The sequence below is a fragment of the Ascaphus truei genome, chromosome 6 (assembly GCF_040206685.1).
Source record: "Ascaphus truei isolate aAscTru1 chromosome 6, aAscTru1.hap1, whole genome shotgun sequence".
NCBI lineage: Eukaryota > Metazoa > Chordata > Amphibia > Anura > Ascaphidae > Ascaphus > Ascaphus truei.
Window position 1 is genome coordinate 105544720 of NC_134488.1, and position 27546 is coordinate 105572265.

A 27546-nucleotide genomic window follows, 5' to 3' on the forward strand; every position below is an offset into this window, starting at 1 on the left:
GTGTGTTAGTCAGTGTGTGTGTGTTAGTCAGTGTGTGTGTGAGTGTGTGTGTGTGTGTGTCAGTCAGTGAGTGTGTATGTGTGTCAGTCAGTGAGTGTGTATGTGTGTCAGTCAGTGAGTGTGTGTATGTGTGTCAGTCAGTGAGTTTGTGTGTCAGTCAGTGAGTGTGTATGTGTGTGTGTATGTGTGTTAGTGTGTGTGTGTGTGTGTGTGTGTGTGTGTGTGTGTGTGTGTGTCAGTCAGTGTGTGTGTGTGTATGTGTCAGTCAGTGTGTGTGTGTGTGTGTATGTGTCAGTCAGTGTGTGTGTGTATGTGTCAGTCAGTGTGTGTGTGTATGTGTCAGTCAGTGTGTGTGTGTGTGTGTGTGTGTATGTGTCAGTCAGTGTGTGTGTGTGTGTGTGTGTGTGTGTGTCAATCAGTGTGTGTGTGTGTGTGTCAGTGTGTGTGTGTGTGTGTGTGTCAGTGTGTGTCAGTGTGTGTGTGTGTGTGTGTGTGTGTGTGTGTGTGTGTGTGTGTGTGTGTGTGTGTGTGTGTGTGTGTGTGTGTGTGTGTGTGTGTGTGTGTGTGTGTGTGTGTGTATGTGTATGTGTCAGTGTATGCTTCCTGCGGTTTCTCGCCTGAGGATAGCTGGCCAGCTCCCCCGCAATGATCCTTCTCAGGTGCCCCACCGAGAAGCACTCCTCTCTCACCCCGATACCCTCCATCAGGTGGTTAAGTCCTGAAACCAGGCTCCGGATGTGAAGCTGTAGCTCGGGGGGGGCAAGGAGGGCAGCTCCATGTCCCCCAGCCCCGGGATCCTCTTCTTGTCTGGCCAGCTGCAGTTGAGAGCCTGCAGGTCTCCGCCAGGTAGCAGCGGGAAGAGAGAGGAGAAGGCCGGGGCCAGGAATAGGTGCGGGGAGATCGGGACCAGCAGCAGCAGCGCCCACATCACCTCAGCCATGAAGTTCACCCCATCCACTCACCCCCCGCAGCTCACCACGAACACAGCCTTCGACTGGTTGGCAGCGCCGGCCTCGAAGCTGGAGAACTCCTTAACTTGGAGGGCCCCCGCGGAGAGCAGCAGCAGTTCGGCGCAGCCGCACCAGTGCAGGATCTCAGCACTCGTTAGCTGTGACGGCGGTGAGTATGTTGAGGGGGGGGGGGGCAGGAGGGGGGAAAGCCATCCTCCTCATTCACCCAGCAGCGCAAGGAGGTCTCCGAGCCGCCCGTGAGCGTCGCCATGGCTACCGCGCATGTCAGCGGGCAGCAGCAGCAGTTAGGAATGGTGGCGGCGGACGTGTGGGAGGAATGGCATGCGCAGGGGGGCTCTGTCTGAGTCTCCAGCCCGGCAGAGCGCGCGGCTGGGACAGAGAGCGGTCAGCGGGTTGTAGCAGGAGAGCCGGTCCCCGCTGCCCCGGATGCCGCCCGTGGCCATCTCCACCTGGGGGAAATTGCGGCCGTTAGGAGCGGCGCCGGCGGCTATCGCCGCCGCCGCCTATGTCATCGGCCATGTGGGGGGAGCAGCAGCCGCATCTTATTTGTGGAGCGGGTGTGATGTCAGTGTTGGGGTCGGGCTGAGCCAGAACACAGCCCAGCCTCAACTGCCAGCACTGACATCACATCCGTTTCATTTCTGTCTCCACAATTCTTTTTTGCCCCAGTTTGAATGAGGTGCCACTAAGGAAGTTTCACTTAAAAAAAAAAGAAACAAAGTGGGTGTAATGTGATTGGCTGACAAAATACACGTGACGCGGCTGCCGCTTGAAATTACAATTTGAGTCGTCTCCTTCAAGTGCAGCAGCGACAACGCTGTAATTCGCCGCCGGGTGTCGTTTCTTGGTTGACAACTCCCATTGTCAAACATACAAGCGTGGCGAACGTGTGCGCGCACGTAAGCGCGCGCACATCGCGCAGCAGCCTGTCTGATCGGGGCCTAACACTGCCCGCACCTTACCAGGACTTACATGCTAGGGTCAGGAAACACATAGCCAGGGGCACTAGGCTACATAGAATAAGGGCCATGGAACAGCCAGGATGTCCTGAGCACAGTGATGCCCAAGGATTTAGGATTGGAAGTCTGTGGTGACTATTATATTACTAGACTCCCAGGATAAGCACTTCTCCCCAAATACAAGACCCCGGCCCCGCAGGGAGCTGGAGGTTCCCCATCCTTTTTCCTGTCGTGAATTTAGCTTCCTGAGAAAGACTCAATCACAGCTAAAGTCGCTGTTTTACGTATTTGTAGCGTTTTATTGGCCGTGCTTTTAACCTGGTCTGCTGAATTCAAGCCGATCAGCTACTTTATCTGTTTCACTAATGATGGCATCATAATTACTTTGCAAAACAAATATATGATCACCTGCGCCTCGTCCATGTACGGAGCACGCAGCTAGGCGAAAAAATTGGCCATACAATAGCGAAAAACGGAAAGTGAATCCCTGCGCTTCTGCCTAATGGCCTAACAATATATGTGAGATAAATATATATATATAAATGATGTGCAAATCTGTGAGATAAAGGAGACTTTTAGTTACATCCTTTGATCAAATAATGCCCAAGCCTGCCACCAAACGCCAAGGTAAGTCTTATAGGCAGGTCCCTACACTGACTGCAACTAGTGTTATGTGAACATGCCCCAAATGGGGTTAAAATGTCCAAGCATGTGCTTATATATCTAGTGCAGTTACAAACGGGTTAATACCAGTGAGAACACTTACATGTGAAGTGAATGGTGGTAATCCAGGGACCATGCTGAGAAAATACCTAGAAAAGGGAGGGTTTAGTCTCCCACAAGTTGCTTACATATGCACTTGCAGACAATTAGGCCAATTATATTTACACCTTAATAGTGGGGCCCCCATAGGAGCGTGCAGCTAAGAATTAAAATCGGCCTAACAGAAATGCAAAACAAATATATGATCACCTGCGCCTCGTCCATGTAAGGAGCATGCAGCTAGGCGAAAAAAATTCCCCATTCACTTCACATGTAAGTGTTCTCACTGGTATTAACCCACTTGTAACTGCACTAGATATATAAGCACATGCTTGGGCATTTTAACCCCATTTGGGGCATGTTCACATAACACTAGTTGCAGTCAGTGTAGGGACCTGCCTATGAGACTTACCTTGGCGTTTGGTGGCAGGTTTGGGCATTATTTGATCAAAGGATGTAACTAAAAGTCTCCTTTATCTCATAGATTTGCACATCATTTATATATATTTATTTCACATTTATTGTTGACCCATCAGGCAGAAGCGCAGGGATTCACTTTCCGTTTTTCATCATAATTACTTTGCAAACAAACACAACAATTTATCTGTGGCTTTGATGACCGACAAAAATGTAAAATTAGATACAAAATGTAAAAAAAAAAAAAAATCCTTTTAAAAAATGTATTTATTTATAAAGGTGTCAATTAGCTGCATTTAACCCTCTTAAACTATCACTGTCCGTAGTTCACTTTTCCTCTTAGGAGGATCAGCCACTTTAAATACTAAGGCCCAGATTCACAGAGCTCCGTTATTGATTTAACGATGCACTAACTTAAATTAACGCATCAAGTGCTAACGGGGTATCTTGAAAGCTCAATAACGCAGCATTAAGTGCTGTTTCCAGCAGTAACGAGCCCTTTTGCGTTACTATAATGGACGTTTGTGCTAATGTTATGCAAAAGAGGTATTCCCCCTCACAAAGTATGGGAAATAGAATCCCGGTGCCGGTGCTCCAGTTATATGTGGTTAATAGAGACAACATGACTTATATGAAGCCGAAGAATGAAAGCAATCACTGTAATAAAGTGTCCCAGGAAATATAGCCCACTGCACAATGAAAACGCAGATGCTGATGTGTCCAGTTAATGTATGAACAATAGAACAGGTAGGAAAAGGGAGAGCAGCAGAGGGAGAGGAAGCAACGCGGCAGCAGGAGATCCACACCTGTGAACCCGCGCTGCCGGTAGATCCAAGGCTCGCTGCTGAATAGCCCCACATTTTTCCTGCTGTCACACACAGGCAATGATAACGCGGGACAGGGAGGTGTGAAAAAACTCACATGTAAAGCGAAAAAGTCAGGCGACGCACTGCAAAAAGCTGGTACAAATGCTGGACAAAAGCCGTGGAGCCATAAAAAACCTTATTGAAAAATGAGGTCGTTCCAGCCGTCATCTCTGACGCGTTTCATAGCGCAGAGGTACTTTAGCAAACCTACCTGCAGTCACTCTTTGATAAAGTACCTCTGTGGTTCGAAACGCGTCAGAGATGACTGCTGGAACTACCTGATTTTTCAATAAAGTTTTATTTATGGCTTTACGGCTTTTGTCCAGCATTTGTACCAGCGTTCTGCAGTGCTTCTAGGTAAGTGGTGTAATGGTGCATCACCATAGATAGCTCATTAGTATACTGATAATACCATAAAAGATCCAAGTTCAAGGACATAGAGTATAATCCATAACATCCCAGGGTGAGAACCCAGAGGCCTGGTGGTCCCCCCGCGGGTACCCCAATATAGGTCTCCTAATGGTGGTATACTACACCCTGGGGAAATAACTCAGTCAGTCCAGCACTGGAGGGTAAAATAATAATGGGTCAAGGCCCTTTACCTCCCTTAGTGGTGTCCTTGATGGATGAATCTGTTCCAGCGTGCAGTCCTCTCAGGGTAAACACAGGCAGCAGAGATGTGGAGGAGCACAGCAGCGTTTCTTGGCAGCATACCAGCTAGTAGGTCGCCAAAATGAGGGTAACTCCAAGCAGGGATAAGTATTAAAAAGGTTCTTTAATGGTCAGTGCAAAGGAAACAATGGTAGGAACGCACCTACGCGTTTCGTCCGTAAAGGACTTTCTCAAGGTGTACAGAGAGTGCCATAGGTGCATCCTTATATCCATGAGCATTATCGCGCCAAAATCGCGGCATTTGTGACGTCATCTCCATGCGCCTGGTGGTCTAGTCGCTGCTATGACGCGCGCCAGACTCCCTGCTCGCGCCCATAGTGGAGAGAACGCACAAAGCTCCGTGATTGGCTGAAAAGAGCCATAATGTTGAATATGAAAACTTTAATCAAAAAAATATCAAACACACATAAAACACATGTAGCCATGTCTAAGATTGGTGTACATATCTTTCTCATGTTGGCAGTAAACCCTGGTAAGTGTGCAGGCTTGCCAGCAACAGATCAATGAGGTTTGCCCTCACACCCTGGTGAGGTGTCATATGTCCCCAAAGGAAGTGACAACATGCAGTGTGTTCCCACTTAGTGATACAGAGCATGTTTGTTCTCCGGGGGGGTGATATAAGACACAGCACTGCCTAAAGTTAGAAGTTCAGTTTCCTGTTGTTGAGCTGCTCAGTTCAGTGAGAGGCACGTGAAGGTCTGCAACATTGTTGCAGTGTCTCCTGCTAGCTGTGAGTCAGTGAGCATGCGCAGCAGAGTTAGAGGAGCTGAGAGAGACAAAGCAGCTCAAGAGAGGAGCTTACAGCAGCCAGAGAAGCTGGGAAATCTCTTTAAGAGTAGAGGTGGAAAGCAGATCTATTAGGGTAAGGGACCTTCCTAATGGAGTGCTGCAAGGAGATGAGTGGCTGAGCTGCTAGCTGTGAGGGGCAGCTTGCCCATACCAACCATCAATAAAGATGCCCTGTTCGAATATACCTCCACTGTGTGAGTGTGAAGTTACTCAGCAGTGGATGGCACCACCAAGAAGGAGTTCCTCACCAGGACCATCTCCCTGCGGAAGCATAGATCCTGATGAGGTGGAGGCGCTGCACATGAAGTAAGTTGGACTCGCACACACTACCTCAGCTGCCTGTCTGGATGACATCCCCTAATACCATCAAGCGGGAGACGCAGGAGCCCTGTTGCCTACAGGTGCACCACCAGACACGAACATGTAATGGGGACTGGTTAGACTACCCGGGCCAATGTGAGATTGGGGGGGGGAATACCCGTTACAATTGGAGGCGCTGCTGAGATACCTGTCAACAGGACAGGCTTTTGCTAGGCACACTAGGAAACAGGGAGAGTGTCTGCTGCCACTCTGTGCTGGAAAGGGAAAATCTAGGGGTAGTCAGGAGAACGAAAAACCTCGCAAAGCACGCCCTAGACTGACCTAAGGGGTTAGTGAGTCTGGAGCCGGGGGCTATAGCTGTCCTAGTCACCTTGAGGTAGCGCTAGGGGTAGGATGCCTGAAGGGATAGCCTGTTAACGTGGTCAGGAATTCTGGAGAGGATCTGCACTAGGCTAGCCAACAGTAGGTAGACGCCCAAGTACTGCATGGAAGAGTACTCTAGTCCATTCCAGATCACTTACCAAAGGGAGCACAGACTGGAGGAAGGAGATACAGTAGACACAGAAAGAGTGAGCCTAGCCTGAGGTAGTGCAAACACGAGTCAGATCTACGTTAGGTACACAAGGTGGTGCACAAGGCATGTTTATTGTACGGATGTGGTAGCTGCCCCGCAGAGCGGAGCTCCACGTACAGAAAATCTGTGTTCAACGATCACGAGCGAACTGTCGGAATGGAGGATCTGTACAGAACAGAAGGTCCAGGATGGCAGGGTGAGCGAACTGTCGGAATGGAGGATCTGTACAGAACAGAAGGTCCAGGATGGCGGAGAGAGAGAACCACGAGAATGGAGGATCTGCATAGAGCAGAAGGTCCAGTATTGCGGTCAGACGAAGAACAAGCTACAGAAGAGACTTTTGTGAGTTTGTTGTGGAATGGCGTGAAAGCCGTGGCTGCGCCGTGTTTATCATGTTTTTGTTCTCGGGATGATACCCCTGAGAATAATGAGCATGACAGTGTTATCCGATGGGAGGAACGAAATGGACTTTGTTATACCCCAATTGACAAACAGCCAGACGTTGCCTCAAATGGGAAAAAGGACAATCCTTACCAAAATGGCGGTTCCCGTGTTCCCGGGACACCGCGTGGGCCAGTTGCAGAAAATGCTGCAAATGCTAAGATTGCAGAAAGTTGGCCGGGATTGGCGCCAAAGGAAAAACCCCACCCTGCGGGGAAGTTTGGCGTGAAAGCTGGAGCCGCGCCCTCAGGGATTGTGACGGACTCAGAGCCCCTCCCCGGTGATGTGAGTGACTCAGCGCAGAGCCAGAACCACTCCCTTATAGAGCATGCCCCTCCTTTACAGTCCACCAGGGGGAGCAAGCTCAGTGAACGGCGATCAGCAACTGCTGTTCATACTAAAGACAGTACAGAATGCAGAGAAGCACACCCGCAGTTGTATGGAGCCTGGCGATACAAAGGGGGGAAAATATCCTTTCTGGTGTGCCCGTGTCTACAAAAGAAATTGAACCTGACTGGTGGTATGGACTTTAACCATGTTGTGTTACCCATAAAATACCGGGTGGCCTGGGTGGATGGAGAGGGGTGCATAAGATGTGCTTGTGACCAGTGTGAATTCCCAGGTGACAAACCGACCTGGGGTCCCAAGTGTGCCTGCTGTGGGGCACAGTTCCTAGAGCCTGTGCTGCTGCAGGCTACGGAACAGAAAGAACCAACGGCGGAGAAGAGCGCGACCGCAGTGGAGGTACCGGAGCACGCCAGCTTCGTACCAACAACCACTGGTTGTATCGCAGAAGAACCCGGTGACTACCTTGTGGAGGATCCGATCGTGATATCCTCCGAGGAAGAGGTGGAAGTCTCGTCGGTGGTGATGCGCCTACCGGCGGACCACTACAGCGGTGCTGGAAAAGAACCGGCATTTACCTGTGTCGCGGCGGAGCGGAGTCTCGTGTTGCCGGTGCAGAACCAACCCGAGAGGCGGAGTCCCACGGCCGTGGTGACTTACAGCGCGGAAGGAGGAGAAGATTCCATCCCGAGCCGACGGAGCGGTGAGATACATCCTTACCCTCCACAGGCACCGGTGGTGGCAACGGCGGAGACAGGCCTAGTTCAGGCCCGAACGGAGCAGAGAGCAGAACCATCACTTACGGCGGTGGATGTCGTTCTGGAGGAAGAGGTTCCGGTTGGGAACCCAACGCAAGATGGCGGCGAGTCCAGCGAGAGGGCCGTGTCCTTTCGGCCAAGCAGCTGTACCAGGTTGCCTGGGTCCGAGAAGAGCCAGCAGGCCCTGCGGAAGCCTGGAAGTAAGGAGGCGAGTGAACCGGAGTGCCAGTCCGATGGTACCGGGCAAGGTAGCGAGAAGTTGCGGGTCGTAGCCCCGCGTATGCCGGCAGTGTTTCCCTATGCCCAACCCCCGGCCATAGTTAAAACCCATGCCCCTGTCACTTTTTCCTATGGATCCCAGTCTAGCCAAGGGTTGTCTGGGGAGTCCCGAGCCACTTTTGAAGAATGGACTGTGGAAAATCTGGACTGGGGTGACTGTTTTACCTCTGATGAGGGATCGGGGAGGAAAATGGCTATGCAAAGGATGTTATACAGCCCTAATGATGACAATTGTACTGTTATGGTGGGATGTGATTCTAAGAGCATTGGGTTAAATTTTGGGTCCCCAGGAACATTGGGAGTTTCATCTGGGGATTTGGGTAATGTTGCTCATATTGTGCCTATTGCCCAGGGAACCCCCTATGTGCCCCCACTGTCAGAAAGAGTTATTAGGGATCGCCAAAAGTGGTTACTTTATTTTCACCATCCATGGGAAGGAGAAAGTAAGTTCGAAATGGGGTCCCCTGATGAAGATAGGGGATATGGCACTGATGAAGAGGAAGGATTAGGAGAAGAAAATTGGGATCCTGGCGGGTTAGATGAGAAGTGGTGTAGTCAAGAGGGGATATGCTACATCTCCAGGAGATGCATTAGGAAGGTGTATGGGCATGATCCTTTCATTCCATTAGCATCCATGCCAGAGTTATGGGCTGATTGTGGGTGTCCAGTATGTCACCCAGAGTGTTACCGCATTGATACTCTAAGCCCAGTGGACCATGCTGTGCGCAAGCCACCTTGAGAGGGTATGGGGGTACCAGTCATGGGTTCTACAGAAGGGAATAATTCTGGTTGTTACACATCTACGTTAGGATGTGTCTGTTATAATGTTTTGAGAAAAGATATGTACTGAAATATGTGTTGTTATGTTTTGCAGTGCTACCTGAAGGAAGGTTCCGCAAATTTAGGTTCCAAGCGAGGACGTTGGGGTTCCACCAGGGGGAGAATGTAGCCATGTCTAAGATTGGTGTACATATCTTTCTCATGTTGGCAGTAAACCCTGGTAAGTGTGCAGGCTTGCCAGCAACAGATCAATGAGGTTTGCCCTCACACCCTGGTGAGGTGTCATATGTCCCCAAAGGAAGTGACAACATGCAGTGTGTTCCCACTTAGTGATACAGAGCATGTTTGTTCTCCGGGGGGGTGATATAAGACACAGCACTGCCTAAAGTTAGAAGTTCAGTTTCCTGTTGTTGAGCTGCTCAGTTCAGTGAGAGGCACGTGAAGGTCTGCAACATTGTTGCAGTGTCTCCTGCTAGCTGTGAGTCAGTGAGCATGCGCAGCAGAGTTAGAGGAGCTGAGAGAGACAAAGCAGCTCAAGAGAGGAGCTTACAGCAGCCAGAGAAGCTGGGAAATCTCTTTAAGAGTAGAGGTGGAAAGCAGATCTATTAGGGTAAGGGACCTTCCTAATGGAGTGCTGCAAGGAGATGAGTGGCTGAGCTGCTAGCTGTGAGGGGCAGCTTGCCCATACCAACCATCAATAAAGATGCCCTGTTCGAATATACCTCCACTGTGTGAGTGTGAAGTTACTCAGCAGTGGATGGCACCACCAAGAAGGAGTTCCTCACCAGGACCATCTCCCTGCGGAAGCATAGATCCTGATGAGGTGGAGGCGCTGCACATGAAGTAAGTTGGACTCGCACACACTACCTCAGCTGCCTGTCTGGATGACATCCCCTAATACCATCAAGCGGGAGACTCAGGAGCCCTGTTGCCTACAGGTGCACCACCAGACACGAACATGTAATGGGGACTGGTTAGACTACCCGGGCCAATGTGAGATTGGGGGGGGGAATACCCGTTACACACATAAGAAACTAATATAGACAAAACCAATGGATATAGGATTGAGCCTAACCCCTTAGAGAGAAAGGATAACAGACAAAATCAATCGATAACCCATACGAAAATAAGATTAAAAATGTTAAAAATATATACTAGATATGGAAGCCAAGTTAGAGATAGCTAAATCAAAGTCTATATTGATACAAACAGTACTAGATAAATGATGGTAGAGATTGAAAGAACTAATCCTTGGCAACATATATAGTATATAGGTAAATATGTTGAAAAGTACTAAGGGAACTGGGAACCCTCATTCCCAATCTCAATGTATTGTTAGAGCTGGAGTCATATATTAGGGGCAGTGTGTATACACTAAGTATACCCTCTAATTGGTTGTGTTACTAATAACATGTAATTATATCTTTAGTTGAGTCCAGCAATCAATACAAGAAAGTGCACAGAAAAGCTCATTCTGATTAGTAAAATAGATGATTTCAAGAAATTATAATTATCACAAAGAGAGCAAAATAAGATATTGATGACAAAAGCTATAAGACAGAACATGAAGTAAAAATTAATTAATTAAACAACAAAAAGAATTAAGAAAATGAGAAAAAAGAAAAAAAGAAATACCGAATATTAATATTTGTACATAACTAGTATTCGTAAAGAAAAAATAATCTACATAGTTATCAAAAAGTTTAAGAAACAACAAACAATGAAACCCTTCATAATGCATAGTTCAGATTTAGTATGAGCATATATAATGTAGAGGCATCATACCATAGATGTATAATCAATAGAAAGAACAGAAATGTAAACGACTATAGAGGAGACATCATCCTATGATTGTTCACAATCATTAAGGAAGAAAGATATGAATATCCTAATCCACAAAATTTTGGGGATAGATTGACCAGAATGATCATAGGCACTTCAGACTCATATATATACCAATCAATTTAGTAAAGGCAACTACCAATGATGCAACTACAAAGGGGTGAAACTACAAAAAGTGTAACCACAAAAATTGTAACTATAAAAAAATGCAACCACAAAAAATGTAACCACAAAAAATGTAACTACAAAAAATGTGTGAGGTCCCAATCAGTGTTCATACCGTGAGGCACCCTGGTCCGTAATGTAAAGATCCAGAATGCCTCACGGCGATCCAACTGTAGGGTTCTGTTACCCCCTCGAATAGAGGGAGCAAGTATTTCTATACCTTGAAAAGAAAAATTAGTGGGACCTCCTCTGTTACAACATGAAAAGTGCTTAGAGACAGGATGGCTAAGATCTCCTTTAGATATGAGCCTGAAGTGCTCCATCATTCTGGTTTTGAGACATCTTGTCGTACGACCTACGTATTGGCACCCGCAACCACACGTGATCAAGTAAACAACAAAAGTAGAGTTGCAATTAATGAACATCTTATTATTATAGATTGTTCTGTTCACGGTAGACGTGAAGGTATTACCTTGTAACAACTTTGGACATATTTTGCACTTATTACATTTGAATGTCCCTTTTGGTAGGTTTGGGTGCTTTACATTGGTTTTGTTAAAAAGGCTTGGTGAAAGGGTATTGGCTAGGGTTCTGGCCTTCTTAAAGACAACTCTAGGACCTGATGAAACTATTGGTCTTAAAATGGGATCTAAACAGAGAACAGACCAATGTCTTTTTAAAATTTTCCTTATCTGTTCTCCCTGTGTGCTATAAGGGGTGATAAAGAGTGGGCAATCATCCAGGATGGGCTTCCTAGGGGACCGCTGGAGCAGGTCTCTCCTATCCATGGCTGAGACCTCCTCAATTGTTTTAATTAGGTCATAGTGATTGTAGCCCCGCTTAATAAAGCGGTCATACAGATCTCTCACCTGGGTATTAAAGGATTCGTTAGTGGAACAATTGCGTCTAAGTCGTATTAGTTGGCCCTTCGGTATACTTTTAATTAGGGCTTTGGGGTGGCAGCTGTTAGCACGTAAAAAGGTATTCCGAGAGTTAGGTTTTCGGAATACATCAGTGTTAATTTGGAGTGAGTTATTAATATATAAATATAAATCTAGGTAGTGTATGTGATGATAGTTGAAAGTGTATGTGAATTTGAGATTAAAGTTGTTAGTATTAAGTGTGTTAATAAATAATAATAACGTAGTGACATCACCATCCCAAATAAACAGTAAGTCGTCAATGAAACGACGGTAAAACAAAATGTGCTCCCTATAAATGTTCGCTTCTCCAAACACGTGGAGTGACTCCCACCAACCCATGAACAGGTTGGCGTATGAGGGGGCAAAACTTGTCCCCATAGCCGTTCCACGTGTCTGGAGATAGTGAACCCCATCAAACATAAAATAATTGTGAGTGAGTAAAAACCAAATAGAATCTATAATGAAGGCCGATTGTGCATGTGAAAGATCAGAACGATTGAGAAAGTGTCTAACAGCTGTCACCCCTTGCAAATGAGATATAACCGTATACAGCGACGTGACGTCAAGAGTCACCCATATACAGTTCTTTTTCCATGTAATATTTTCAATTTGTTTGAGGAGGTCCCCGCTGTCAAGAATAAAGGAGGGTAATGACCGGACCAGCGGTTGCAGAAAAGAATCCACATACCGTGAGACACCATCTCCCAAAGACCCAATACTAGATATAATAGGTCTCCCAGGAGGGGAGACTAGTGATTTGTGGATCTTCGGGAGATGGTGAAACACGGCCGTGGTAGGAGTGGAGTTATAGAGAAATTATTTTTCATTGTCTGAGAGGACACACAGGATAAGACCCTCATCAAGTAGATACCTCAACTCCTTGAGAAACCTAGTTGTGGGGTCTGATTGCAGCACAGCATAGGAACAAGCATCACAGAGCTGGCGTAAAGCCTCCCTGTGATAGTCATCCCTATGCTGCACTACAACCGCTCCCCCTTTATCAGCATTCTTGATAATAAGTGATGTATTCGATTTTAAATCATTAAGTGCTTTTTGTTCACTCATCGTCAAATTATTACTAGAGTGGTCGAATGCTGGAGAGTCAAAGGAAAAACCCTTGTGTAAAAGGATAAGATCTCTTTCAACAAGATGTTCAAATGTAGTCAAGAATTTACCCTTTACAAATGAAGGAAAGAAATTGGATTTCTTCTTCAGACCCGAATTCCTTCTGCCTAAAAAGGTGTCAGGATCGATGTCTTCCGTGTCAACCCCACTTAATTCCTCCATATCCTGAATGACACAAGATTCCCTGAAAGAAAGCATGTTAGACATATTATTCAACACATCAACACTCCCATTATCTGCACCTATAGGTATCTCTGTAGCAGTCATATTCTTATCTCTAAAGAATTTCTTAAGGGTACATTTTCTAATAAATCTATGCAAATCCACTACAGTGTCAAACAACTGAAAGTCAGAATTAGGGGCGAACTTAAGCCCTTTGTTCAAAAGGGAAATTTCATCTGGTGTCAATTCAACCTTTGAAATATTAATGACTCCATCATTTTCTGACAGTTCCCCACTTAAGTGTTCATCTTGCGTTTTTTCGTGGACTATTTGCTTCGATCTCTTGTTGCCCCTTCTGGTCGCTTTTCATTTTTTGACGGTCGATTGGCCTCAGATTCTGAGTGGTGCCCCTCATGTTGTCTATAATCTCGGTCAGAGCCATCCCTCCCCCAGGGGTTACGTTGCCCCTTAGGTTTTTGTTGATATTGCGTGTCTCGTCTCTCCGAGAACGACACAGAGTGTCCCAAAGTGTCAGTGTCAGATGTGTCATAATCAGTGATATGCAAATCATCAGTTGAAGATGTTTTCTTGAGAATTGATTTTTTTGACCAGTATTTATTTGCGGATTTGTTATTGGGTGTAGAGGAACCAGCCTGTGGTCTATTAGGCCTTCTTGGTTGGTTTACTTTTTCCCATGCATACACCTGGTTATGTTCATAATCCAATTTGTCCCGCTCATATTTTATCTGTTTTTTTCTAGAGATGTCTTTGTCCAGATCTTTTATGGCTTTCTCTAGAGACTGGTCATGATCTTGATAGCCCCCCATTTTGGAGAATTTCATTATCTTTTTTTGTAGAGATTTGGCTTCTCTTTCTACAGCTATTTTTTCTTTAATTTTGAGTGAAGTGATGAGTTCAATCAATTTAAAGGAACATTCATTAAGAATGGTCTTCCATTCATTCTCAAACTCTGCGTTAACAAAGCCAAAAGTGGGTGCCTTTTTAATTCTCAATCCTCTGGGGATACGTTTAGATTTAGTGTAATTTTCTAATGAGATGATATCCCAAAATAATCTAGTATCTGTAGACAGTAGACGTTGTAGCTTAGCAAAATGGTCACTAAGATCTGTTATATCGTCACATATAACTTCAGGTTGAATATCAAACAGTCTCTGAGCCTTAGCAGATCTTGTATTTTGGTTAAAATAGTTACATGCATAATCTAGGGCATCATTCTCAGGACAGTCTTCCTGTGCAGAATCTTGAGAGTCCATTGTATATAACCTTGGGTATTGCTAATAATGCTATATGTAATTATCTATTAATAGGATCATACACTTGTAGAGATCACTTCTTATAGCAATCCGGTTATAAAGGAGAACTGACCTTTGTCCAAAATATGTATTGGAGGACAAAAAGAATATATAATACAGTCCCTGGAGTTACCCTTCCATATGATAAGAATAGAGCTTTGAATCTAGGGTGCAACCAATAATTGTAGTGTCGCAGATAGGTAAGTGGTGTAATGGTGCATCACCATAGATAGCTCATTAGTATACTGATAATACCATAAAAGATCCAAGTTCAAGGACATAGAGTATAATCCATAACATCCCAGGGTGAGAACCCAGAGGCCTGGTGGTCCCCCCGCGGGTACCCCAATCTAGGTCTCCTAATGGTGGTATACTACACCCTGGGGAAATAACTCAGTCAGTCCAGCACTGGACTTCGCCTGCCCTTTTCGCTTTACAATTCCCCCTAACAACGCAGATTCACAGAGCTCTGTTATAGTTACCGCAGGGAGACGTTAGTTAGGTCACAGCTAAACTTGGCGTTACTCCCATCCAGATCCTAAAAGAGATCTTTTACAGGGTCTGGGTGTGTGTAAGACCACAGTTATGTATGATTTAACTATCATATTGTTATTTACAGGGTTCTTTCCCTCTCCTGTATTCTCTTTTTTTAACTTCAATTAAACACTTATTAAACATCTATTCAGGGTCTGTTTGGGAGTAACGCCACCTTTGGGTAAGACAGGCTTAACGCCATGTTATTTGAAGCTAATGCAAGGCAGTGCTAATTTCACATGGCATTAAGCCTCCGCTAATGAGATCACTAACGACATATAATTAGCTTTGTGGATTCACGTTAACTCCATGAAACATAACGTCCGTTGTGTATTTTCATAACAGTACTTTATGAGTCCGGAGGTAACAGATCTCTGTGAATCTGGGCCAAAAAAGGTTAACAAACCATGGCTTCAATGCATTATTGCAGTCACCGCAGACTTAACCTTGTGGGCACACAAATATACTGCAATGCCGTATGATGCACAAGACTCCGGAAAAGCTGAAGGGAATAAGAAAGTGAAGATGTTAGTTATGTTTCTTATATATTATATTTAAAAACAAATATTCAACTTAGCTGGGAAAGGACAAAGTAGGACATTCAGGGGAAAAGACAAGAAAATGAATAGAAAACACATGTATAATCTAGCACTTGAACATTAATCCATAGGTACGGGTGTGTTGAGATGAGATGCAAATCCATTCATTAGAAAAGTGACAGGAACAAAGCCCTGTGGAAATGACTTAATGAAATGTTAAACAGGGACTGACCTTTCTCCAACACTCTCATCTTAAGGAAATCTCTCCTATAGACTATAGGGTAACAAAGGAGGGAGAGGGAGTAGAGTGTATGATACCTTTTATTGGACCAACAAGTAGTTGATACTGTATGTTACAAGCTTTTGAACTTGAATTTGTTACTACGTGGATGAAAGGACCAACACGGCTCCCCACCCTTCTTTGATGGACTATAGGTAAATACTAGAGAGATGGCAGGATTATTGTCTGAATTCTTTAACATTTCTGTTACTTTTCCTGTAATTCTCCTTATTCACACCTACAACTTCACCTTCTCTTGTATAATAAAATCAATTGCATTCACACAAAAAATCTCGTTTTTTTTTTCAGGTTGAAATTCAAACATTTAGAAAATTGGGTATAAGAAAATATTATACTGAAGAACTGTTAACACGTTAGAACATTCTCCCACTATGTGCACAGTGAACTTCTACAAGTGGCACTTCTCTTCTAATAGAAATGTGTCTCACAGCCACTCCAGCCAAGATGTTTCCATACCTTGCCGGCACAAAGCTAATTTACTGCAGCAGTGATCTCTCCGCTGTAAACACAGAAGCATGTTACAGATTATTTGTTGGCTTGAACAGACAAAACAATGTACCCACCATCCTCCTCTACCAGCGCTCCGATGACCTCAGTATGAGCCTGTATACATGCAGCCGTGCCTGACTTCATCAGGGGAAAAACAAGAAAGTTAAAATGATGCTACTTCCAATTAAAAATTGTGAGACACAACATGCTATTAACTATGTGCAATGGCTTGTTGCCAAACCGATAAACTGCTTACTTACACCTGATCTATGGTCTGTCTGCAAACATATTCACTTTACTGCTACCCATATTAATCTGGATAACTTTAAAAGTTTTGATATGTTTTTATTAGCCACCAATATTTCATTATGCAACTGGACACAAGCGTTTTGATATCTCAAAAAAAAAAGGTGTATTCACTCAAACTAATCCCAATGCCTCTATTTATCAGTTCCATCATTTATATCTATTTGCTTTACATATTTGTAATGAATAACTTGGCTAGTTTAGATTAAAAAGATGACATATGCAACCAAGAATATGTCTGGAGTGGGGTGTAAATGGGAATGCACTTATTACAATACAATATATTGTAGTAAGACTATGGACGCCAGGATGCAAATAATTTTTTTACTGTAGGATTGTAGATGTGGAACAAGTCTCCTCTGCTTGTTAATGTTGAAAACAAATCAGAATTAAAGGAGCAATCCAAGCAATATTCTACGTGTGTTTTTTTTCTTCAAATAAATCAGTGCTGTAGTATTAGATCATACTTACTACTTTTTAAATTTATTTTAAAATTCAACTCTTAAAGGCATGTTTATGAGTTTTAATATAATGAGAATCCTTTGTTTTCTACAATGCCCCCTCCCCAAACACCCCCCCCCCCCGGTATATTTCATTATATTCTAATGCCACTGTCATTTACCTTGAAGTACCATTTTAAATGTACGCCCTAGCTCAGTGGTGGGCGATTATTGTGACTGGGGGACACTTGCTGAGCTTTGATAAGTTTCGGGGCCACACACGTAATATAGATTAAGTGTGTGGCCCCACATGCTTCCTTCACCAACTTCTCCCCCACATGTTCTCCCCCTCCCCCCAATTAGATTGTAAGATCTAATTAGATTGGAAGCTCTTGGGGGCCGGGCATCCTTTTCCTAAATGTCACTTTTATGCCAGAAAGCACTTATTTTATGTGTTATTTGTTTTGTTTGTTATTTATATGACAATCATGTGTATTACTGCTGTGAATCGCTATGTAAATGAACGGCGCTATATAATTAAAGATATACATACATGCATGTCCCCTGCTCACAAGCTTCTTCCCCACGTCTCCTCCTCACAGGCTTCTCCCCCACATGTCCCCTCTTCACCAGCTTCTCCCACATACTCTTCTCACCTGCATCTCCCCTACCTGTCCCCATTTCTCGTACTCCCTTCACTCTCTCCCACCCCCCCGTCACCTCACCCACCTTCTCTCTCAAACCCCCCCCCCCCCCTTCTCTTCCATTCCTACCTAATGCAGTAGTAAAGTGGCAGCGAATATAGAACTTGATGACTTTCTGGTGGGACCTAGCTTCCATGTTAGACTCCACCTAGGTGGGCTACCATCACCGCCCTCGCCTCCACCACTGTGCTCCCTCCTGGCTCTGTGCTGTCTCCTGTCTCCGTGCTCTTTCTTGCCTCTGCCACCCTCTCTCCTACTGCCGCTCGTGCAGCTGAGGCGAGAGAGGTCGGGCCGGAGAGGATGGGTTGGCGGGCCACATTTACCCACCCCATCCCTAGCTTTTTTAGCAGGGGAACTCACGTTGCAGATCCAGTGTCTTGATATTTCCTTATCACATTATTACACAAATGGTGTGCTACTTTGCCAGCCAGCCAGAGGTGCCAGTCACTCGAAGCATAGGGTGGAGGTGTGATTTGGAGACAGATACATCCAAAAAAGGTATTATCCATCCCAATGGCTGTGAATCAAAACAGAGGAAGAAATACATGGATATATTTTATTAAAAAGATCTACTTTGCGCAAATCTGTGCAGTTTCCGAGGTGCATATCTGTAAAATATCGAAATATTTAATGGACTAGACCAGGGGGGGGCTCAACCCCAGTCCTCAAACCCCCCTCCCCCTCCCTGACAGGTCAGGTTTTCAGGATATCCCAGTTTCAGCACAAGAGCCTCAATCAGATCCTGCTTCAGCAGAGATGGCTCAATCGACAGAGCCTCCTGTGCTGAAGCTGGGATATCCTGAAAACCTGACCTGTTGGGGGGCTTGAGGACAGGAGTTGAGCACCCCTAGACTGTCAAATGGAGTCTACTGGCATTATATTTTTTCCTTTGTGGTTCTACTGTCCCACATGCACAATTAACCATGTTAAGTACAGTTATAATTTGCTATATTTGATGTTTTCTACGGATAGATTATAGAACATCTGCTTACTGATTCCAGTGTACACAAATAAAAAAAAGAGAGAGAGGGGCGAGAATGAGAATTCATGATTAACCCACTTTGCAATTCATGACAGATTCCTAATTAATCCCACGGCTTGTAGGTAAAAGGATCTCCCGAGCAGATAAAACCCTTAGGGTTGGATAGAAATATTCATGTATACATGATGCTGCTCTCTCACAACGCTGCATATGTCATTACCAGCTGGTGACAGGTGTTGTATTAACAATGAGATGATGTTTACGCTGAAGCAGACAGTGTTAAACCTTCACAAATAGGTTTCATTTACTGCACAAATGCCACCCACTATTTCTGCCTGTTTTTACATCTTTTATTTAGATACAGAATGTAGTTCCAAAATTATATTTTTAAGTCAAAGAAATAGCTTCTTTAATACAGAGGCAATCAAGTTAAAGAATACGCACCCCTGACCATATTATCAAAAGAAATGTCATGGGCATCAATATGTAATTGGGGCAGCGCAGTACCTTCTCCTAAAAAAAACTACATGTAGAAGGCTGATTTTAAAATAGTGGTACTAGTGGTACATCGCATCTTCTGTAATAGAGTTACATCGCATCTTCTGTAATAGAGTTACATCGCAGCTCCTGTAATAGAGTTACATCGCAGCTCCTGTAATAGAGTTATATCGCTGTGACGGGAGGGGGTAACCAGGCTATATAATAAAGGTCAAGCCCGTTTGGTTACCCCTGCTCCGTGTATAAGGGTCCAAGAGATTTATATCGGTTCTTCTGTAATAGAGTTATATCGCATCTTCTGTAATAGTTATATCGCATCTTCTGTAATAGAGTTATATCGCATCTTCTGTAATAGTTATATCGCATCTTCTGTAATAGAGTTACATCGCATCTTCTGTAATATATACCGCATCTTCTGTAATATATATCGCATATTCTGTAATAGTGTTATATCGCATTTTCAGTAATAGAGTTATATCGCATCTTCAGTAATAGAGTTACATCGCATCTTCTGTAATAGAGTTATACGCGTCTTCTGTAAAAGAGTTATATCGCATCTTCTGTAATAGAGTTATACGCGTCTTCTGTAACAGTTATATCGCATCTTCTGTAATAGAGTTATATTGCATCTTCTGTAATAGTTATATCGCATCTTCTGTAATAGTTATATCGCATCTTCTGTAATAGAGTTATATCGCATCTTCTGTAATATATATCGCATCTTCTGTAATAGAGTTATATTGCATCTTCTGTAATAGAGTTATATTGCATCTTCTGTAATAGAGTTATATCGCATCTTCTGTAATAGAGTTATATTGCATCTTCTGTAATAGAGTTACATCGCATCTCCTGTAATAGAGTTACATCGCATGTTCTGTAATAGAGTTATATCACATCTTCTGTAATAGAGTTATATCGCATCTTCTGTAATAGAGTTACATCGCATCTTCAGTAATAGAGTTATATCGCATCTCCTGTAATAGAGTTACATCGCATCTTCAGTAATAGAGTTATATCGCATCTCCTGTAATAGAGTTATATCACATCTTCTGTAATAGAGTTACATCGCATCTCCTGTAATAGAGTTATATCGCATCTTCTGTAATAGCGTTATATCGCATCTTCTGTAATAGTTATATCGCATCTTCTGTAATAGAGTTACATCGCATCTTCAGTAATAGAGTTACATCGCATCTCCTGTAATAGAGTTATATCGCATCTTCTGTAATAGAGTTATATCGCATATTCTGTAATAGAGTTACATCGCATCTCCTGTAATAGAGTTATATCGCATCTTCTGTAATAGAGTTATATCGCATATTCTGTAATAGAGTTACATCGCATCTTCAGTAATAGAGTTATATCGCATCTTCAGTAATAGAGTTACATCGCATGTTCAGTAATAGAGTTACATCGCATGTTCAGTAATAGAGTTATATCGCATCTTCTGTAATAGAGTTACATCGCATCTTCTGTAATAGAGTTACATCGCATCTTCTGTAATAGAGTTACATCGCATCTTCTGTAATAGAGTTATATCGCATATTCTGTAATAGAGTTACATCGCATCTTCAGTAATAGAGTTATATCGCATCTTCAGTAATAGAGTTACATCGCATCTCCTGTAATAGAGTTACATCGCATGTTCTGTAATAGAGTTATATCGCATCTTCTGTAATAGAGTTATATCGCATATTCTGTAATATATATCGCATCTTCTGTAATAGAGTTACATCGCATCTCCTGTAATAGAGTTACATCGCATCTTCTGTAATAGTTACATCGCATCTCCTGTAATAGAGTTACATCGCATGTTCTGTAATAGAGTTATATCGCATCTTCTGTAATAGTGTTATATCGCATCTTCTGTAATAGAGTTACATCGCATCTTCAGTAATAGAGTTATATTGCATCTTCTGTAATAGAGTTATATCGCATATTCTGTAATAGAGTTATATCGCATATTCTGTAATAGAGTTATATCGCATATTCTGTAATAGAGTTATATCGCATCTTCTGTAATAGAGTTATATCGCATATTCTGTAATAGAGTTATATCACATCTTCTGTAATAGAGTTACATCGCATCTTCTGTAATAGAGTTATATCGCATCTTCTGTAATAGTTATATCGCATCTTCTGTAATAGAGTTACATCGCATCTTCAGTAATAGAGTTACATCGCATCTCCTGTAATAGAGTTATATCGCATCTTCTGTAATAGAGTTATATCGCATATTCTGTAATAGAGTTACATCGCATCTTCAGTAATAGAGTTATATTGCATCTTCAGTAATAGAGTTACATCGCATGTTCAGTAATAGAGTTACATCGCATGTTCAGTAATAGAGTTACATCGCATCTTCTGTAATAGAGTTATATCGCATCTTCTGTAATAGAGTTACATCGCATCTTCTTTAATAAAGTTATATCGCATCTTCTGTAATAGTGTTACATCGCATCTTATGTAATAAAGTTATATCGCATCTTCTGTAATAGAGTTATATCGCATCTTCTGTAATCAATTATATTGTAAGCTCCTTGGAGCAGGGACGCCTCTTCCTAAATGTTACGTTTATGTCTGAAGCGCTTATTCCCATGACCCGTTATTTGTATTATTTGTTATTTATATGATTGTCACGTGTACTAATACTGTGAAGCGCTATATACATTAATGGCGCTATTCAAATAAAGACATACAATACAATACAACAGGGTTATATCACATCTTCAGTAATAGAGTTATATCACATCTTCAGTAATAGAGTTACACTGCATCTTCAGTAATAGAGTTATATCGCATCTTCTGTAATAGAGTTATATCGCATCTTCTGTAATAGAGTTATATCGCATCTTCTGTAATAGAGTTATATCGCATCTTCAGTAATAGAGTTATATCGCATCTTCTGTAATAGAGTTATATTGCATCTTCTGTAATAGAGTTATATCGCATCTTCAGTAAGAGTTACATCGCATCTTCAGTAAAAGTTACATCGCATCTCCTGTAATAGAGTTACATCGCATGTTCTGTAATAGAGTTATATCGCATCTTCTGTAATAGAGTTACATCGCATCTTCAGTAATAGAGTTATATTGCATCTTCTGTAATAGAGTTATATCGCATATTCTCTAATAGAGTTATATCACATCTTCTGTAATAGAGTTACATCGCATCTTCAGTAATAGAGTTATATCGCATCTTCTGTAATAGAGTTATATCGCATATTCTGTAATAGAGTTACATCGCATCTTCAGTAATAGAGTTATATCGCATCTTCAGTAATAGAGTTACATCGCATGTTCAGTAATAGAGTTACATCGCATGTTCAGTAATAGAGTTATATCGCATCTTCTGTAATAGAGTTATATCGCATATTCTGTAATATATATCGCATCTTCTGTAATAGAGTTACATCGCATCTCCTGTAATAGAGTTACATCGCATCTTCAGTAATAGAGTTATATTGCATCTTCAGTAATAGAGTTACATCGCATGTTCAGTAATAGAGTTACATCGCATGTTCAGTAATAGAGTTACATCGCATCTTCTGTAATAGAGTTATATCGCATCTTCTGTAATAGAGTTACATCGCATCTTCTTTAATAAAGTTATATCGCATCTTCTGTAATAGAGTTACATCGCATCTTCTTTAATAAAGTTATATCGCATCTTCTGTAATAGAGTTACATCGCATCTTATGTAATAAAGTTATATCGCATCTTCTGTAATAGAGTTATATCGCATCTTCTGTAATCAATTATATTGTAAGCTCCTCGGGGCAGGGACGCCTCTTCCTAAATGTTACGTTTATGTCTGAAGCGCTTATTCCCATGACCCGTTATTTGTATTATTTGTTATTTATATGATTGTCACGTGTACTAATACTGTGAAGCGCTATATACATTAATGGCGCTATTCAAATAAAGACATACAATACAATACAACAGGGTTATATCACATCTTCAGTAATAGAATTATATCACATCTTCAGTAATAGAGTTACACTGCATCTTCAGTAATAGAGTTACACTGCATCTTCAGTAATAGAGTTATATCGCATCTTCTGTAATAGAGTTATATCGCATCTTCTGTAATAGAGTTATATCGCATCTTCTGTAATAGAGTTATATCGCATCTTCAGTAATAGAGTTATATCGCATCTTCTGTAATAGAGTTATATCGCATCTTCTGTAATAGAGTTATATTGCATCTTCTGTAATAGAGTTATATCGCATCTTCAGTAAGAGTTACATCGCATCTTCAGTAAGAGTTACATCGCATCTCCTGTAATAGAGTTACATCGCATGTTCTGTAATAGAGTTATATCGCATCTTCTGTAATAGAGTTACATCGCATCTTCTGTAATAGAGTTATATCGCATCTTCTGTAATAGAGTTATATTGCATCTTCTGTAATAGAGTTATATCGCATCTTCAGTAAGAGTTACATCGCATCTTCAGTAAGAGTTACATCGCATCTCCTGTAATAGAGTTACATCGCATGTTCTGTAATAGAGTTATATCGCATCTTCTGTAATAGAGTTACATCGCATCTTCAGTAATAGAGTTATATTGCATCTTCTGTAATAGAGTTATATCGCATATTCTCTAATAGAGTTATATCACATCTTCTGTAATAGAGTTACATCGCATCTTCTGTAATAGAGTTATATCGCATCTTCTGTAATAGTTATATCGCATCTTCTGTAATAGAGTTACATCGCATCTTCAGTAATAGAGTTACATCGCATCTCCTGTAATAGAGTTATATCGCATCTTCTGTAATAGAGTTACATCGCATATTCTGTAATAGAGTTACATTGCATCTCCTGTAATAGAGTTATATCGCATCTTCTGTAATAGAGTTATATCGCATATTCTGTAATAGAGTTACATCGCATCTTCAGTAATAGAGTTATATCGCATCTTCAGTAATAGAGTTACATCGCATCTTCAGTAATAGAGTTACATCGCATGTTCAGTAATAGAGTTATATCGCATCTTCTGTAATAGAGTTATATCGCATATTCTGTAATATATATCGCATCTTCTGTAATAGAGTTACATCGCATCTCCTTTAATAGAGTTACATCGCATGTTCTGTAATAGAGTTATATCGCATCTTCTGTAATAGAGTTATATCGCATCTTCTGTAATAGAGTTACATCGCATCTTCAGTAATAGAGTTACATCGCATCTCCTGTAATAGAGTTATATCGCATCTTCTGTAATAGAGTTACATCGCATATTCTGTAATAGAGTTACATCGCATCTCCTGTAATAGAGTTATATCGCATCTTCTGTAATAGAGTTATATCGCATATTCTGTAATAGAGTTACATCGCATCTTCAGTAATAGAGTTATATCGCATCTTCAGTAATAGAGTTACATCGCATGTTCAGTAATAGAGTTATATCGCATCTTCTGTAATAGAGTTATATCGCATATTCTGTAATATATATCGCATCTTCTGTAATAGAGTTACATCGCATCTCCTGTAATAGAGTTACATCGCATGTTCTGTAATAGAGTTATATCGCATCTTCTGTAATAGAGTTATATCGCATCTTCTGTAATAGAGTTACATCGCATCTTCAGTAATAGAGTTATATTGCATCTTCTGTAATAGAGTTATATCGCATATTCTGTAATAGAGTTATATCGCATATTCCGTAATAGAGTTATATCGCATATTCTGTAATAGAGTTATATCGCATCTTCTGTAATAGAGTTATATCGCATATTCTGTAATAGAGTTATATCACATCTTCTGTAATAGAGTTACATCGCATCTTCTGTAATAGAGTTATATCGCATCTTCTATAATAGTTATATCGCATCTTCTGTAATAGAGTTACATCGCATCTTCAGTAATAGAGTTACATCGCATCTCCTGTAATAGAGTTACATCGCATCTCCTGTAATAGAGTTATATCGCATCTTCTGTAATAGAGTTATATCGCATATTCTGTAATAGAGTTACATCGCATCTTCAGTAATAGAGTTATATCGCATCTTCAGTAATAGAGTTACATCGCATGTTCAGTAATAGAGTTACATCGCATGTTCAGTAATAGAGTTACATCGCATCTTCTGTAATAGAGTTATATCGCATCTTCTGTAATAGAGTTACATCGCATCTTCTGTAATAAAGTTATATCGCATCTTCTGTAATAGAGTTACATCGCATCTTCTGTAATAAAGTTATATCGCATCTTCTGTAATAGAGTTATATCGCATCTTCTGTAATAGAGTTATATCGCATGTTCTGTAATAGAGTTATATCGCATCTTCTGTAATCAATTATATTGTAAGCTCCTCGGAGCAGGGACGCCTCTTCCTAAATGTTACGTTTATGTCTGAAGCGCTTATTCCCATGACCCGTTATTTGTATTATTTGTTATTTATATGATTGTCACGTGTACTAATACTGTGAAGCGCTATATACATTAAAGGCGCTATTCAAATAAAGACATACAATACAATACAACAGGGTTATATCACATCTTCAGTAATAGAATTATATCACATCTTCAGTAATAGAGTTACATTGCATCTTCAGTAATAGAGTTACACTGCATCTTCAGTAATAGAGTTATATCGCATCTTCTGTAATAGAGTTATATCGCATCTTCTGTAATAGAGTTATATCGCATCTTCAGTAATAGAGTTATATCGCATCTTCTGTAATAGAGTTATATCGCATCTTCTGTAATAGAGTTATATCGCATCTTCAGTAAGAGTTACATCGCATCTTCAGTAAGAGTTACATCGCATCTTCAGTAAGAGTTACATCGCATCTTCTGTAAAAGAGTTACATTGCATCTTCTGTAATAGAGTTACATCGCATCTTCTGTAATAGAGTTATATCGCATCTTCAGTAATAGAGTTACATCGCAGCTCCTGTAATAGAGTTATATCGCAGCTCCTGTAATAGAGTTATATCGCATCTTCTGTAATAGTTATATCGCATCTCCTGTAATAGAGTTACATCGCAGCTCCTGTAATAGAGTTACATCGCAGCTCCTGTAATAGAGTTATATCGCAGCTCCTGTAATAGAGTTATATCGCAGCTCCTGTAATAGAGTTATATCGCATCTCCTGTAATAGAGTTACATCGCAGCTCCTGTAATAGAGTTACATCGCATCTTCTGTAATAGAGTTACATCGCAGCTCCTGTAATAGAGTTACATCGCAGCTCCTGTAATAGAGTTATATCGCTGTGACGGGAGGGGGTAACCAGGCTATATAATAAAGGTCAAGCCCGTTTGGTTACCCCTGCTCCGTGTATAAGGGTCCAAGAGATTTATATCGGTTCTTCTGTAATAGAGTTATATCGCATCTTCTGTAATAGTTATATCGCATCTTCTGTAATAGTTATATCGCATCTTCTGTAATAGAGTTATATCGCATCTTCTGTAATAGAGTTATATCGCATCTTCAGTAATAGAGTTACATCGCAGCTCCTGTAATAGAGTTATATCGCAGCTCCTGTAATAGAGTTATATCGCATCTTCTGTAATAGTTATATCGCAGCTCCTGTAATAGAGTTATATCGCATCTTCAGTAATAGAGTTACATCGCAGCTCCTGTAATAGAGTTATATCGCAGCTCCTGTAATAGAGTTATATCGCATCTCCTGTAATAGAGTTATATCGCTGTGACGGGAGGGGGTAACCAGGCTATATAATAAAGGTCAAGCCCGTTTGGTTACCCCTGCTCCGTGTATAAGGGTCCAAGAGATTTATATCGGTTCTTCTGTAATAGAGTTATATCGCATCTTCTGTAATAGTTATATCGCATCTTCTGTAATAGAGTTATATCGCATATTCTGTAATAGAGTTATATCGCATCTTCTGTAATAGAGTTATATCGCATCTTCTGTAATAGAGTTATATCGCATATTCTGTAATAGAGTTATATCACATCTTCTGTAATAGAGTTATATCGCATATTCTGTAATAGAGTTATATCACATCTTCAGTAATAGAGTTATATCGCATATTCTGTAATAGAGTTATATCGCATCTTCTGTAATAGAGTTATATCGCATATTCTGTAATAGAGTTATATCACATCTTCAGTAATAGAGTTATATCGCATATTCTGTAATAGAGTTATATCGCATATTCTGTAATAGAGTTACACCGCATCTTCTGTAAGAGTTACATCGCATCTTCAGTAATAAAGTTACATCGCATCTTCTGTAATAGAGTTATATTGCGTCTTCTGTAATAGAGTTACACCACATCTTCAGTAATAGAGTTATATCGCATCTTCTGTAAGAGT

At 41.7% G+C, this 27546-nt stretch overlaps 1 long non-coding RNA gene across 1 annotated transcript in view; it reads right to left on the reverse strand.

Annotated features, from left to right (window-relative positions):
- Positions 1 to 13168, reverse strand: part of LOC142496533 (uncharacterized) — a 22503-nt gene extending 9335 nt beyond the window's left edge. Inside the window, exon 1 of the long non-coding RNA XR_012802036.1 lies at positions 13040 to 13168. This is a non-coding gene — a long non-coding RNA (uncharacterized LOC142496533). The remainder of the gene's footprint in view (positions 1 to 13039) is intronic.
- Between the last annotated feature and the right edge of the window lie 14378 nt (positions 13169 to 27546).